At 34.4% G+C, this 17,061-nt stretch overlaps 1 long non-coding RNA gene across 3 annotated transcripts in view; it reads left to right on the top strand.

The window, feature by feature from the left end:
- LOC120354881 overlaps positions 1–17,061 on the top strand; it is a 31,842-nt gene that overhangs the window by 7,988 nt on the left and 6,793 nt on the right. Inside the window, exons 1-3 of one of the 3 annotated variants that reach the window (XR_005573273.1) lie at positions 6,987–7,265; positions 9,857–9,924; positions 11,204–11,365. This is a non-coding gene — a long non-coding RNA (uncharacterized LOC120354881). Of the gene's footprint in view, positions 1–6,986; positions 7,266–9,600; positions 9,620–9,856; positions 9,925–11,203; positions 11,366–17,061 lie in introns of those variants that run through there. The other 2 variants (XR_005573275.1, XR_005573274.1) reach the window with 2 other exon arrangements.

Below are 17,061 nucleotides of genomic sequence, written 5' to 3'. Positions count from 1 at the left end.
GATCAAGATATTTGTTTAATCAAGATAAAAGTGACCAAATGAGAAGAAAGAGCTACGAGCTACGAATGAGGAGGTGGAGAAGGTTGTTAAAACTCTTCCATCCACATTTTGAAATTTTCCCATTTTTGTATACCTCATAACTGTGTAAACCTATTTGAGCTTCATTGACGGCAAATATCGTTAGTATACATTCATATTTATACATTATGTCAAGCAAAGGTTTCAAAGGATGCTGTATGGTCTATCTCACTAGTTCTACACAGTAAACCTGTAAGAGCTTCATTGCCGGCAAATACCATTAGTATAATATTAATATGTATACAGTATGTCAAGCAAAGGTTTCGAGGGATGCTGCCGAGGGATTCAAAAATACTTTATGGTCTATCTCAGTTGAGCCAAGTACTGGATACCAGATTAAGGCTGTGCAAAGGCTAAAAAAACTTTCTTCTGGTGATATTTTTCATAGTTTTTCGATTTGTGTATCATCAAGCTATCAAAATGAAAAAAGTTCTCTCAGGAAAGTTTTTTTTCCGATCATTACTTTTTGAGATATGAGCGCCTAAAGTTCAAATTTTTGGGACAGAACATTTCAAATACGGTAAGAGATGAATCCATGAAATTTAGTGGATAAATTCTTTATGGTAATGATGATTGAATGAAACAGAAATTTCCTGAAAATATCAATTTTTGATAAAGTTATTCAATTTACTAAAAATAACTTTTTTTGAGTAATTTTTAGTAAATTGAATAACTTTCTCAAAAATTAATATTTTCGAAACATTTTTGTTTTATCAAATCAACAATACCATGAAGAATTTATCCTCTGAATCTCATGGATTTATCTCTTACCGAACTTGAAATGTTCTGTCCCAAAAATTTAAAGTTAAGGCGCTCATATCTCAAAAAGCAATAGTCGGAAAAAAATGTTTTTCTGAGAAAACTTTTTTATTTTGAAAGTTTATTTTTATCCTTTGCACATCCTTAAGTAAAAGGGTATATCGTGCATATGCACAGTCAGTGTTAGCGGCGTTTTTCACATTAAACTGAGCACAGGGAATATGAGAACAACAGCTACTAGGGAAACCTGGGTTCCTTTTTAGGATTTTCTTAATAATGGTGCGCTGAGTAACAGCAAGAGGCTCATGGCTAGCAAGTGATACCCCTCCCCAGATAATGATACCATACTGTATCACTGACTGTGCATATGCACGATGTATTCTTTTACTTAATTTGGTATCCAGTACCTGGCTCAACTGAGATAGACCATAAAGCATCCCTTGAAACCTTTGCTTGACTGTGCGTTGGCATTAACCGTGGTTGACATTTTATGTCAACTTTCTTTTTTCACGGTTGACATAATGTATAAATATGAATGTATACTATCGATATTTGCCGTCAATGAGCTCAAATAGGTTTACCCAGTCATGAGGTTTACAAAAATGGGAAAATTTCAAAATGTAGATGGAAGAGTTTTAACGACCTTCTCCACCTCCTCATTCGTAGCTCGTAGCTCTTTTTCCTCATTTTATTTGGTTACTTTTATCTTGATTGAACAAATATCTTGATCTCCAACAAATAATGACAAAAGCAGCACGGAAGTGTAATAGTATGTAGGCTGCTCTCAGTATCATGGCATGATGGACCTTCCCCACCTCCTCGTCCTCCGCCTCCTCTAGAACTGCCTCCTCGTCCCCCTGGCATCCTCCTCTGCCCTGGGGACGGTGGCCGCCAGAGAAGGCCTGTCCACCTCTCCCTCGTGCATGAGCTCTTTTTATTGCCGACTTTACTCTGCCGGCTAAAGCATGTCTTTTCGCACCTGGTCGTTTAAACATCGGGGCATTATTCAGCATATCAGTTAGAATAAGAAATTTAATTTTTGTTCCTCTAATATATATGCTCGAATTGAGTAACTCTGACACAGCTATAAGTAACTGAATAAGATGACATTCCAGAGTTCATATTGTCTTCAGCTTCTATTATTTTACCTCGCCAGACGACTTCACAAGTCTCTATGTGACCCTCAGCTTCATATAAATGTTTTATTGGAATACCAATTTATTGGAATTCAAAAAAAATTCTTTAAATGAAGCAGAGGGTCACATTGTGACTTGTGAAGTCGTAACTGGCGAGGTGAAACAATAGAGGCAGAAGACAACATGAACTGTGAAATGTCGGCTTGTTCAGTTACTTATCGCTTTGTCAGAGTAACACAATACGAGCATATATATCAGGGGATCAAAAATTCAATTTCTGATTCTACCTGATATGCTGAAAAATGCCCCTATGTTCAAACGACCAGGTGCGAGGGAACATGCGTCACGTCAGCCGGCAGAGGAAAGTCGGCAATGAATGACTGACTGATCATTGCCAACTTCCTCTGCCGGTTGACGCATGCCTCTGAAGCTCATGCTCGTGGGAGAGGTTGCTCTGGCAACCATTGTCTCCAGGCCAATCTCCATCGCGCCATTGTCCGCAGGGAACGCCCATCAAGCCCTTAAAACTCTTCCATCTACATTTTGAAATTTTCCCATTTTTGAATGCCTCATGACCGTGTAAATCTGTACAAGCTTCATTATTCAAATTCATTTATTTACCATAAAATAATACAGATTAATAAAATGAATATTCTAAATTAAAAAAATGGCACTACAATTTAAAATTAACGAAAAATATTATTATTATTTTTGTCAAATATCTTTCAAATAAATTCAAGTTTATATATTACTATGATTAAGCTGATTTTACAACTCACGTTGGCGCACAAGGAATCTTCCTTCTGCCGGTGTTTTTTCCACACCTACTGTACTACATGCATGTGAGCATAAATTGAATCTTCATTTAATAACTATTATTTATAACATCATGAATAAGGATATCATTTCATTATTATTTCTAATAAAATAAATTAACATTTCCTCAATTTTTATATACAGGGTGGGTGAAAAGTCCGAGAACGGCTTAATATCTCATACACAAAGGTTGAGTAGGATCCCCAATCACACTCACCATCAAATTACCTTTGTGTATGAGATATTAAGCCGTTCTCGGACTTTTCACCCACCCTGTATGTATCTTAGTTAAAGTGCAGTAGCATATACTTATATTTATTTTTAAAGCTTTTTTGTATTTTGTTTTTTTTTTGGCAAAATAAATTCATTCATTAAAATTATTCATTTATCTATGCATATTTGGTTTTAGTTTTCGATTTAGAGCCGACAACGAGCTCTTAGAATGTGAATCATTTTCATTATCTATATTCATGATGTCTTAGCCCAGTCAATAAAGGTTTTTTCGATCCGAAAATTAAATAAAAGCTGAATCTCTCACCATCGATAGAACCCTCCCAGATGGTCATTCTCCCAAAAGTCCCAAGAAATCCCCTTGGAGCTTTCCCCCCTAGCACCCCTTGAAGTTGAAAAATACATGTAGCCACGAGAAATCAATTATCTCTGTAACCATTGATCGGAGACAGTTCTATTATACCTCATTTAATTCGTTACATTATGGACTACAATAATAGTTTTATTCATTTTTTCAATAAAATAAACAGTATTCTTAATAAAATAATATATATGTGAAAATTTAGGGGGTTTGTGAATTGATTTTTTTGTTTTCTTCAATTAACTTCGAAGCAAGTGATTTGAAAGAAAAATAATACGAATACTTAATGTAGCCACTTTCATTAAAAATCAGAGGGTCATTCTCCCAAAAGTCCCACCCTAAAACATGAAAAATGCAGGTAAACACAGGAAATATCTCTGTAACCATTGATCGGAAATAGTTCTATTATATGTCATTCGATTCGTTACATAATGGACTACAATATTAGTTATATTCATTTTTTCAATAAACCGAACAGTTTTCTAGATAAAATAATATATATGTAAAAATTTAGGTGGTTTGCGATTTGATTTTTTTGTTTTCTTCGATTTACTTCGAAGCAAGTAATTTTAAAGAAAAATGAGTCAAATAATTAATGTAGCCACTCTCATTGCAAACCCATTGATGTATATTGTTATGTATTTGCGATTCGATTTGACGCCGTGGAAGTGGAAACAGCTGACGCGGTATGGCACGGCTGACTCTCTTCGCCATAGTAAACAGTAAACAGGAAATCATTTATCTCTGTAACCATTGATCGAAATAAAATCTATCATATTTCATTCGATTAGTTACATTATAGACTACAATATTAGTCGTATTCATTTTCTCGATAAAACAAACAGTTTCCTTGATAAAATGATAATTATGTATATAAAAATTTAGGGGTTTTTCAATTTGATTTTTTGTTTTCTCCGATTAACTTTGAAGCAAGTAATTTTAAAGAAAAATGAGCCAAATAATTAATGAAGCCACTTTCATTGCAAATCCATTGATGTATATTGTTATGTAATTACGACTCGATTAGACGCTAAGGAAGGGGAAACAAGCAACGCGGTACGGCGCGGCTGACTCTCTTCACCAAAATAAACAGTAAAATAGTACTGCTTTCTAAGTTGCATCTCATTTACACTATGGCGTTCGAAACAATCAATGTTGTCTATTGTTTTGACATGCGCTGAATCTGAATGATTTTTCATTTTTCAATACTCTAAATTCTGAATATTAAAATTTTCGAGATTCAACCAAGTTGATTACAGCAATTTCTTCTCATAGTTTTTTGTGTTTTTTCTTGTTTGATTACTCTTTATAATTCAAACACTTGCTAATGGAATGAATATCGTCAGATCATGTGAACAAAGAAAATAAAAGGATAGGCCTACCTATGATTATGATAACACTGTACTCCTGATAAGTTGAAAATTTTCAAGCTGAAAGTAGATTGATTTGTTGCTCATTCGGTTTAAATAATTTAATTATTAACCAAATATTACCAATATTATCACATATAGTGAGAACAAATTATTCTGAAGCTATCTATTCTCACTGAACACGAACAGTCAATACCAAGCTTGAATTGCAGATCCGTTCACAATCATTATTATCAGAGCTTTCAAATTGATGCTATGTAAATTTAATTTTTCAACTATAGGGAAATTGTGAGATGGGGATAACCCTTCCCTATTTTTTATCGTGATTTAGAATAAAGTAGTTAATGTCTATAATCACAAAAAGGAATGTACAGTACCTATAATAAATATTACAAATAACAAAATTTCTAGTAATAATGCAACTTTTTCTAGGTACGAATTTCAAGACTCTCAAAATGACTTTTTCTCAATCACAGGCAGAAATTCCAATGATCATCATAATAGTAATTTAATGAAAATTGTTTGTATTGTACATAGTTCGACGTAAGATAAGTTACATTCTTAAGGTAATCAACTTATTTAGGATTATCATGTTTATAAATGAAAGCGAGACTGTGATAAGAGATTAGTCAAACTGAAATATAAACATTATATAATGCAAATTTCTGATCAACTCAAATTAAAATTTATAATATCAAGCCGAAAAATGAATTGAGCAACTGAATTCCAAAGTGACTATCCACTGTTCAAATTGCACTGTGATTTCCTTTCACTTCCAAATGGATTAAATTTCTTGACTCTTAAATGTAAAAAATATTGTAAAAAACCAATGGAATGTGAACGTCATCCAAATAGCATTTAAATTTGAATTTTCAGATCATGAAATTAATAACAAACTAACTCTTGAGAGAATAGTGATGAATTGTAAACAGTGCATGTAACATTGATACCAAGCGATACAATGAAATACAACATCAATTAATACTGGACTTAATTTTAATATGAATTAATTCATATTACTTTAACTTTAAAGCTTATAAAATGTAAACCCAACATTTTCAATTTTCTCCACTGGAGCAAAACTTCGATACAAAATAAAGAAGAGCCCATTATAACCACAAAATACTTGTACTAGAATTCACTTGAACTTACTCACTTCAACCCTTCAACGATCACAATGAACTAGAATGGAACTAGAAACTATAACATTGATAATCAGGTACATTTTTCAAATAATAAATCTGTGCCCAATTAAATCTGTAAATGCCAAGTCATAAATCTAGTTCAATAGATTTAATTTGAATGCTTCAACATATAAATAGAAATTGATCTATTCTTTTGGTGCCCGAATCAAAATCAATATCAATCAACATTAATTGACATCAAGAAAAGCTTCTGCCAACCTTGCAATTCCAGTATGATTCTGCTCATGCTTTACTTCCATTTATAAAGTTCCTATTAAGGCCCTTGTGTAATGAATGACAAGACGCGAGTGGAGTTGAAGAATCGATGTGTTAACAAATAATAGAAGATGATGGATCATCTTTCAATTATTCTTTTACGGTAGGCTACTTTGCTATTTTCCATCTCCAATGGACCGTACATCTGGTTTTCAATATTGAATGTTCAATATTTTCTATCCTACATGATCAACTTGTGATTACGAGGGTAGAATGTAAAACACTTTCATGACTTTCCTACTTTTTATGCATGCTTACTCTTCCTTAATTTGTATGTTTGCATGGCTTTCATCATTAGAATCTACTGAACTTTCATATTGGACTGTTTAGATATGTAGATTCAACTAGTAAGAATGGAAGATAAGCTACTTTACAGAGAGAATCATAGAAAGTTCCAACTCAACAAGCCCAATGTATAATTTTTTGATCATATACAATTTTTTGATCATATACAATTTTTTGATCATATTCATTTGCCTCAACTGTAGGTATATTATCAACCTGGCTTGGAGAATATTAACTGTGGAAAACAGCAAACACTGCACGCTATGATTTTTCAGGAAATTGCTATTGTTAACACTATTGTAATCTATTATTTATCTCAGTTTTTGGCCTTCATAACTTATGATAGAATATAGCATAGAATTATTCCTCTCCCGTTGCTGTCTGCGAATATTTTAATGATGCCAGGTGTGCTCTGATTGTGACCGCGGATGTTTGAGAAGATTGGTTTCTTTGCTTTTGTCAACTGCCGTACCAAAGACTCAAAGAGTGACGCAACTAAAAGCCTCAGCAACGGTCCTATTAATCAATAAGTGATTTTGCACATGCGCTCATAAATGTATTGCAAGTACGTGACGGTGTGGTGATTTATTGATCTTTCGAGATGAGTTTCCCTAGCGACTGTGCGCGTTTCTATGGTTACGCAACAGGTAGGGCGGGCGTTTTCTCAATTTCTCATCTCACCAGCTCACTAGCTGCTTGCTGCTGCTTGGAAACGGTCCACTTTCAGAGAGCACCTCCTAACTGAAGTCACAATTCCTGCAATTTTCCTGTGAGTTTCTTTCAAATTTGTCTGTTATACATCTTCCTTAGTAGTACTGTGATGATACATTATATTTGTTTTTCGATAGTACTTATCCTCATGGTTTAATGAGCTGTGATTCAAGTAGTGGCCTCCAGCTTGCAATGAGCCAAGGGCTAAAGGGAGGTTTGGCTGTTAATAAGGCTAGGGAAAGTTTTGAAGGTTATTGTTTAGTTTGTCAATATTCTTATGGATCAATTATCTTGGCATTATTCTAGTAATATTGACAATCATTTTAAAATTTTGTAACTGTACCATAGTTGACAAAACACTGTATCATATTTAATAAGGTTAAGATTACACTTTTTAAGGTTAGGGAGAAGTCAGTTGAGGGTTAGGTTGTGGAAAAGTTAGGGGTTAGGTTTTTGCTTTTAAATGACAATATGCTATTATTATTTAGAACAATTGATCAATAATTTTAGAATTTTGAATCAGGAATTTTGTCATTGTAATTGGCAAAACTCCCACTGGAGCGCTGAAGTCACCCTACCCCACTGGGTGACCGACCCTCCATCAAGTTTGGTTATGCGCATGTCTATTGAAATTATTTTGTGTTAACAACGCAACAGGAGACCCCTTAGGTCACCAAGGAAACGGGTTGTTAGCAACGCTGTATCATTTAATCGATTACTTGGGGATGAGTTCCCTAGCAACGCAACAAGTGACCTGTTGGGCGCACGCGCCTGTTGCGAGCGTTGTCATGGAAACGCGTCTGCTTCTGTCCATAGTGAGATTCACATTATATAGTCAGCACCTGATTAAGGCTGTGCAAAGGCTACAAATAAACTTTCTACTGATGATATTTTTCATAGTTTTTCGATTTGTATATCATCAAGCTATCAAAATGAAAAAGTTTTCTCAAGAAACCTTTTTTTTCCTATCATTACTTTTTGAGATATGAGAGCCTAAAGCTCAAATTTTTGGGACTGAACATTTAAAATTCGATAAGAGATAAATCCATGAGATTTAGTGGATAAATTTTTCATGACATTGATGATTGAATAAAACAAAAATTTCCTGAAAATATCAATTTTTTATAAAGTTATTCACTTTACCAAAAATAACTTTTTCTTAGTTATTTATGATCATTTTCAGTAAATTAAATAACTTTCTCAAAAATTAATATTTTTAAAACATTTCTCTTTTATTCAGTCATTAATACCACGAAGAATTTATCCTCTGAATCCCATGGATTTATCTCTTACTGAATTTGAATTGTTCTGTCCCAAACATTTGAAATTTAGGCGCTCATATCTCAAAAAGTAATGATCAAAAAACATGTTTTCCTGAGAAAACGTTTTCATTTTGATAGCTTGATGATATACAAATAGAAAAACTTTGAAAAATATTACCAGTAGAAAGTTTATTTTTAGCCTTTGCACAGCCTTGCTATCCTTGTCTGTCATTAGACAAAGCAGATAGCTCTATCGTTTCCTAACTTCACATCATTTCAATAAATTTTGCTTTTCTTCCAGGTTGAATGATTATTCCTCATTTTGAGCATCGAAACTCCTGTAATTAATTTGTATCATATTATTGGGTTGAATTTTGTTGTCCATTTCGATAATGAATTATATGTGTGATCTCCTCCAGCTCTGAATAGTGCTGTTATAATGAGGTCCACATTATAATGACAGTGTTTGATTTAACATTGGTGTTGCTATCCTTGTCTATCATTCGACAAAGCAGATAGCGCTATCCTTTTGTAGCTCCATAACGTTGCCAGATCGTCGTTTAACAATAATTGGACAGAAGTTCAGTTACCATAGCGCGGCTTTATGAAAAAATTGCAATAGAAACTGACTATAATAAGAATTATTGGGGCAATAAGAATTTCCCCATCGAGAGGTACTCTACATACGCATCCATCTATCTACATGAAAATGAAGTATTGATTGGTTGCTGGATGATTCGTTGCCAAGCGACTGTTTCTACAGAAACCGCTCTGACGTCAGTTGGTCCGTTACTAGGCAAACTCTTTTGAAAACGCATGCGCGCTTCATCAAACATTATACCTGCACACATCCATCCCCTTCCATCTCCATCCCCAATTGGATGTCTGTGATTTATTGATCTCACCGAGATGAATTTCCCTAGCAACAGTGCGTTACCATGGTTATTAATCCTGTGGCACGTGGCACCATGCTATAGTAAACAATACCTGCGCCCTTCTCAGTTGCTGCTCTGTCAGTTGCTGCTAGGTCGTCCTCAGGTCCTCACGTCATCTCAATCACTCTCTGATGAGATCTCCCATAGTTGCAAGGTTTTCAAGGTTTCACCTATTGTTAAATAACTTTGATTCACATCGGATTTATTTTTCCCAGGTTTGTTAACTAGTTTAGCCTTTCTATCAACATTGATTGTGAGCTTAGACATCTTCAATACTTGTAGATATACAATACTGTATATCTTTTCTACATTGGCGTTTGGTCATATAGAATAGAATATTCAATGGTCATACATATATAATATTCTGAGGTATTATTTGACTCTCTGCTACTTTTCTCAGATTTAATCACAATCATCAACTTCTATAACTAATTTTGGAGTTTGTTTCGCAGGTATTTTGCCGAATTGAAAATGGAAGAAGCTTCTCTCTAGTACAGAATACTTCAAACCCCAAATATCGGTGAGTGCAATTATTTACCAATCATTGATTTCTCTTCTATTGTATAAAATATCCTTATCGATTTTGAACTTTTCAATTAATTATTACATCCATCAGATTTACTGATGGAAATATTATACTATAATTCATTCTTTAATATTATGTTAGGTACATCAATGATGATAATAAATGGCTATCAATATTTCTTGAGACGAATTAGCTCGGTCCTTGACTTCATGAACCACTTAATAAATGTTAAATATTCCGTTGCTGATTATTAGTTTGTGTTAGATTATGTGTTATTATTGTGTTAGTTTGTGTTTGATTATTAGTTTATGTTTTTTCTCCCTGAGGGAAAAGTTTGAGGCAACAATTTTCCTGGGGGAGAAAAAGCATTTTCTACTCGTGATATACACAACATTTTTCCTCCACCTACATTTTTATAAAAACTGCAAATAAAAAATTTTAAAAACGTACCACACAATGTGTTACAACATAATCTAAAAAGTAAACAGAAACAGCTGGCTTGTAATCACAGTTCTCCGCCGACAGCTTATCTGTCAGCAAAAGTTGTAACAACAATGGCCGCCACAACTACAGCTATGACGAAGTTCCCATTTCAAATTTTATTACTTAATAAGGAATATTCGTTGGCTGGTATTTTGAATAGCATGGAATATAAAAAATATTTGTACATTTTTTTAGTATAGTGATATAAAGTTTGTAATAATTTTAGCATACAAACATATATTTCATATGTTGATAAAATCTGGTTGAGGTATTGAATTTAGTTGGCTCAATGACTGACTACTCTATATGCTTCCTCATCTGAGCTTATACCTTCTTACCTATTACAATGTAAGTTTTTAAAATAGAGATGCTTCCCATGTTATTTAAATGGAATCACTTTTTCTCCCTAGGGTGTTCTTCTGTTTGTTACAACTGAGAGCGAAAAAGTGACGCTTTAGTATTATGTTTCAGGGAGTAAAGTAAGAACTTTAAACAGTAGGTGGAGGAAAACATTTTTTAGTAAGATGCGTAAGATGAGTGTGAGCTTGAAAAAGCCCAAAAAATTATCTATAATAATCCAATTCTCCAGAATCAATGCTCTGTAAATCAATAAAAATACTTAATCTCATAAGAATCTCAATTTCCATTAATTATTATAATCTACTCATCGAAAATCATGAGAGTAGAGCAGTGAGACAAATGAATAATCCTTCATAACAATGTAATATCAACATCTATTCTTTCTAATGTTATCATTAGCCCAACGTTTTCTGTAACTGTTTTCTTGCAGGCTACTGCAGAGACCAAGGATGTGGCTGGAGTAAGTGGCTTCTTTTGATACATAAGTGCCACAACTTCATCAGTGTGGTGTGGATTCTGCCAATCTAGAACCAGCTGTAGTCAATAACTTGTGCCGAGTTCTAGAAAAGAATTTGGATCACCGTTGAAATCAGTGAGTGCATCTCAATTCAATCCATATTTATTTTCACGAAAAAAATACTATAACAGTATGCAATGCAAATACAACTTCTCATAGTTGAGACAACTACAGTTGAGAAACGAAACTTTGTCCAACAGTAGTGAATTACTTTGTTACATAATAAACAAAATTTAAAAATAATTTCTTGAACGAAAATAAACATATTAAGTTGATACATAGTTGCATTGTTATCGATCACACAAGAGATGATTCCGGGCAGTGCGCATCTACTCGCGCATGCGCAAATCTAAAACTATCTACTGCACATGCCTAAATCTAAATCCATCTACTATGCATGTGCAATCTTAAATGTTTGTACTACCCATGCGCAGATCCCAAAGTATTCACTGCGCATGCACAGATCTGCATTTTTTATATTAGAAATACAGACATACAAATCTGGTGTGGCGCACTCATTCAACTTTCCTTGCCGTTATGAAAATTGATCACCTGACGCTACGGTAGTGTTCCCGCGCATCTCAAGACTCAAGTCTACTATTCAAAGATTAGAGCCAGCTGGTGACAGGGTAATAACGCTGGAGACACACGAGGTCTGCTATCTCTTCATAGTGAATCATTCAATAGAATCAACAGTTGCCAATAATTTGCATTTGGATAATCACATTTTCTCGATTTTCGAGTTTATTTTTAATTTTAGGTGAAAATGTTACTGAACATTAATTGTAGAGATTCTCATGCTCAATCTATTCCACTCGAATTTTTTTGTTTAAATTGTATCTGAAGCTTGATAATCAAGAATCTCAAATCAAACTTAGCATACATGGGGCGGAACTCCTGGCATTTTTACAAATATGGGACCTGTGGCAGTTGATAGAGCTTATCGATGACTATTTCAGGTATAACTTAAATCAAAATCGTTGGAGCCGTTTTCGAGAAAATCGCGAAAAACGCTGTTTTTGAAAACATTTTTGCCATTTTAGCCGCCATCTTGAATCGCATTTGATCGAATTTGTTTGTGTCGGATCCCTATATTGTAAGGACCTTACGTTCCAAATTTCAAGGCATTCCGTAAATTGGGAGATGAGATATCGTGTACACAGACGCACATAAACTCATACACACACACACACACACACACACACACACACACACATACAGACCAATACCCAAAAACCACTTTTTTGGACTCTGGGGACCTTGAAACGTATAGAAATTTAGAAATTGGGTTACCTTAATTTTTTTCGGAAAGCAATACTTTCCTATGGTAATAGGGCAAGGAAAGTAATGAAACGTATAGAAAACATGAAATTAGGGTACCTTATTTTTTTTGGAAAGCAATATTTTCCTTACCTATGGTAATAGGGCAAGGAATGTAAAAATGTCTTGGTGCACTGTATATTATTTACAGTTTTTCTTGTACATTGGTTAGAAAGGAAGGATTCCTCTCTGTATGATTGCATTCTGTTCATGGTTTGTCATAAATATTATGTAGGAATGATATCTGCAAATCATTAAGAGACAATCAGTATTGTAGCAATATTAAAAAAATAAATTCAAATATCGTCTTCGATTGAAAGCTTTTGCATATGTGATTAGCTCATTTTATTGAACTCTACCTATGTGTCTACTCTTCTCTCCTATCCATTTATTTATTCCAATTCGTACATGTCATCTACAATTTATGTAATCGGCTATAGCTGTGCAGGTGCACTATTTATCAGAGTTGTATGATCTGGATGAAAAGAGCAGTGGACTTTGGTAATAAATTAATGAAAGAACTAAGAGTGTTATTTCTGAATCTAACCCAATCATACATAAAGTTTCAAATATTTGTTGTACATTCAAAATTGATCAGAAATTTAATGCAAAACGATCATTAAAGTTACTGGTAGCTAGATAGCTTAGGGAAAATTAATTAAAATATGAATACTAGGAAAGGTCAATGCCAAATGAGAACAATAGGTTTATAATCATACAAGATTATATTTTGATAAATCAAAGATTGGTGCAAGATTAAACTTGAACATACAAAAGTTCTAGAAGTGCAAGTAAACATATACTGAGTCAAGAATGAATGACAATAATAATGCAATTGATGAAATTCCAAAAAATTAATATCTACACTTTAAAATGTGATGTTTTTTACATGTAAGCAATCACCAATCAATGTGATGCTAAAGTTTCTTAATACTTCTGAGTTGTAGTTACAAGTAAGCAAAATTTCAAATAAAATAGATGAAAACTATAGTATTAGAAAATATTAAAAAGATTGAGTGTGAAAACCTTCTAATAAAATTTATATAAGTGATGTTACTGGAATGCAATTTCAACGAGAAATACAATACTGATAATACAATCTTGAAAATGACTTATAATGCAGTTATGACTTATAGTGCAGTTAATGAAAGTATAATTGAATCAAATCTAATTGTAAAACTTGAATTAATCTTCAAAGTTAGATGTAATATTTGAATGCTGAGATACTAAAGATAATAATTATGTAATGTTACAAAAATTCCTGTGAGTCCAGATTGGAGAATAGACTTAAGAACAAATTGATTTAGGCTGTTAAAATTGAATTGATTAACTAGAGTTTGTAAAAAAAAGGCTTGGAATTGCCAAACGTTAACATTTATGATAAAAATTCTTACGAATCCAAACAAGGGAATGGAACTAAGAATCACAATAATTGGAGCTGAAAATTGTAAAAAATATTCTTACAAATCCAAACAAGGGAATGGAACTAAGAATCACAATAATTGAAGCTGAAAATTGTAATCAAAAGTCAAATTGTAATAAATTTGACTAGAATGAAAGATAATTGAAAAGATCACAAAATTTGGTGTACAAAATACATGATAATTCAGGTTTAAGCCAGTGAATGGCAATGTGAAACAAGTTGCTAAATTTCAAAATGACAATGAAAATGGCCTAATGAATAAATGGTCAATAAAATCTGATTTTTAGGTTAACTATTTTGAAAATCAAAAACAGTAGATAGTACGTATATGTAAAAGAAAAGGTAAATTAATACAAAATACTTAGCTCAATGTAAGATTAGCAGCTTCAAAGTGCCAAGAGATAGGACATGTCCAGGCCCGGACATGTCGATGGGAAGCTGCAGCAGAGGCAGGACTACTGGAGGAGCAAATGTTCTCAAGAATCAAGAGAAACATGGAGTTGAGCGAGGATCCAAAATGATGAAGTCATTCCAAGGGAAGAAAAGCGGCAACAATGTGGCTATTAGTCGCTAACAGCTATGACGCAGTAAAGTCACAGTGCAACGTGATGCAACAGCGAGACAATCTTATGTGAAGAACTTGGAGCACAACTCAAATTTGTAAAAAGTGAGTTAGAATTGCAGAACGAATGTTTGAGAGATGCAATTTGATTGAAATCCATAAAAACCTGAGTCCAAAGTAACTTGGAAAAACACTTGAGTAGAAATGAAAACGTGTGGTTGCAATGCACTGAATTGAAAGTTATGAGAATTTGAGACTTCGAAGTTTAAAACTCAAGATTGATTGTTGACTTGAATGTAGACACTTTATAACATTTGAAAAGTGATCTGAAAATTGAGATTGAGTGCAAAAGAACGGTTTCAAAACTTGAAGAATGCAGAGCTACATAATCTCTGGACAAAAGCGAGTTGGAGCGAAGAAACGAACAATGTTTATGAGAGATGAAGCAGGGGGTAAAGCTGTGTTGTACGACGCAGAACCAAAAAAAACAAGCTTAAAAAGTTTAGACCTGAAAACAACATAATTAGGACAATCGATGAAAATCTTTAAAAAATATGCTATGTATTCTAAAGCTATAAATGAGGAAAGAATGACGAAAAACAAGAGCGACTGACAAGTCAGCTGATTAAAGTAAAGTTGGCAGCGGAAGCGCACCAAGATTCAAACACTGCCAGCGCGACTACTACAAAGAAGCTTAAGTGAAGAATGGACGGCAGACGAAATCTAACATAGACTGAGCCCTGTTGGGAAATTTGTGAATTTTCCAACAAATGAAAAATAAAAAATATGTTAGATTAGTGTGTTGTCCATTTCATCATCAAATGGAAGTGGAGCCACACTAGAAATAGCGCGTTCATAGACTCCTGACTCAGTGAACACAGAGATCACTCTGACCTTACCATCAGAGCCACTCACAACATTTGTTATACGGCCAAGCCTCCAAGCGGCTGGGGAAGTGCCAGGGTCTTTCAACAGAACCAAAGTGCCAATTTTAATATTATCTGAGGAAGATGTCCATTTGTGTTTCTTCTGAAGAGTCACAAGGTACTCATGTGACCATCGTTCCCACAATTGCTTATTCATGTCATTAATTCTGTTCCAACGATGAATATGATTAATGTGTTTTGAGTTGATTGTTTTGACTGGAAGGGCATTAAGTGGTCGACCAATGAGAAAATGTCCAGGTGATAGATAGGCCAGATCATGGGGGTCTTCAGAAAGTGGAACAACAGGCCTTGAATTTAGAATAGCTCCAATTTGAGTGCTGAGAGTGTACATTTCCTCAAAATTGAGAATTTGTTTCAATGTTACAACTTTGAAAATGTTTTTAAAGCTACGAATAGAGCGCTCCCACAGTCCACCAAAGTGCGGGGCATGGGGTGGAATGAAATTCCACTGAATGCGTAAGTTGGAAGCAGATCGCTGAATAGCTTCTTGATTTTGAGAATCGGCTAGAAAATTGTAGAGCTGTTGTAATTCACTGTTTGCTCCAACAAATGCAGTGCCATTATCAGAGTAAATCGAGTTAGGAATGCCTCTTATGGAAACAAACCTGGAAAGAGCAGCGAGAAATGATTTTGTAGACAGCTCAGTTACCACTTCCAAGTGAACGGCGCGAGTTGCCATACAAATAAACAAAGCTATATGAGCTTTGGAAAATGTGCGTGATTTGGGGCCACCTAGACGAAGACTAAATGGACCCATATAATCAACACCTACATTCAAAAATGGAGAACTGATATTCACACGAGCGGCAGGGAGTTGACCCATAATCTGCTCTGCTTTAATCTGTGAAAATCTGAAGCATTTGATACAAGTGTATCCTTGATGACACATCTTGTGGACAATATCCAGAAACGTTGACGAATGGATGCCGTGGTGGCTTGTACACCAGCATGAGACAATTTTTGATGAATAGAAAAAATCAAAGCTTTAGTAAATTTATGCTTTTTGGGTAACAGTATTTGGTGTTGAAAATCAAATGGTACATCTGAATGTAATAAACTGCCACCAACACGTAACAGACCATCACTATGTATAAATACTCCTAGCATCCAACTCCAAGTTTTGATGCAAACGCTGAAGCTCATAAATGAATGCCTCTTCTTGAATAGCTTTAAGAAGCTGGATTTCACCATCCTGAATCTTGGACACCAAAAGCTCACCAGAATGCTTATCACTGGGGTGGTTGCAATTATGAATGAAGCGCAAAATATATGCAACAACGCGAATCACTTTATTGGGGTTAGAAATGCGACCAGTCAGATTAGATAATATAGAATCAGATATACTATTTGCAAATACATTAAGGCTAGTGGAGACAATGAAGTTTGTGGAAAAGGAATCCCAGAGTGAATTTGGCTCAGACAACCAGGCTGGCCCATGCCACCATAGGTTACTTTTGCAGAGCTCTGAAGGAACTGAGCCCCGTGAAATGATATCTGCAGGATTATCCTTTGATCTCAC

The sequence above is a fragment of the Nilaparvata lugens genome, chromosome X, assembly GCF_014356525.2.
Source record: "Nilaparvata lugens isolate BPH chromosome X, ASM1435652v1, whole genome shotgun sequence".
Taxonomy (NCBI): domain Eukaryota; kingdom Metazoa; phylum Arthropoda; class Insecta; order Hemiptera; family Delphacidae; genus Nilaparvata; species Nilaparvata lugens.
This window is presented reverse-complemented; position numbering and strand designations above follow the sequence as displayed.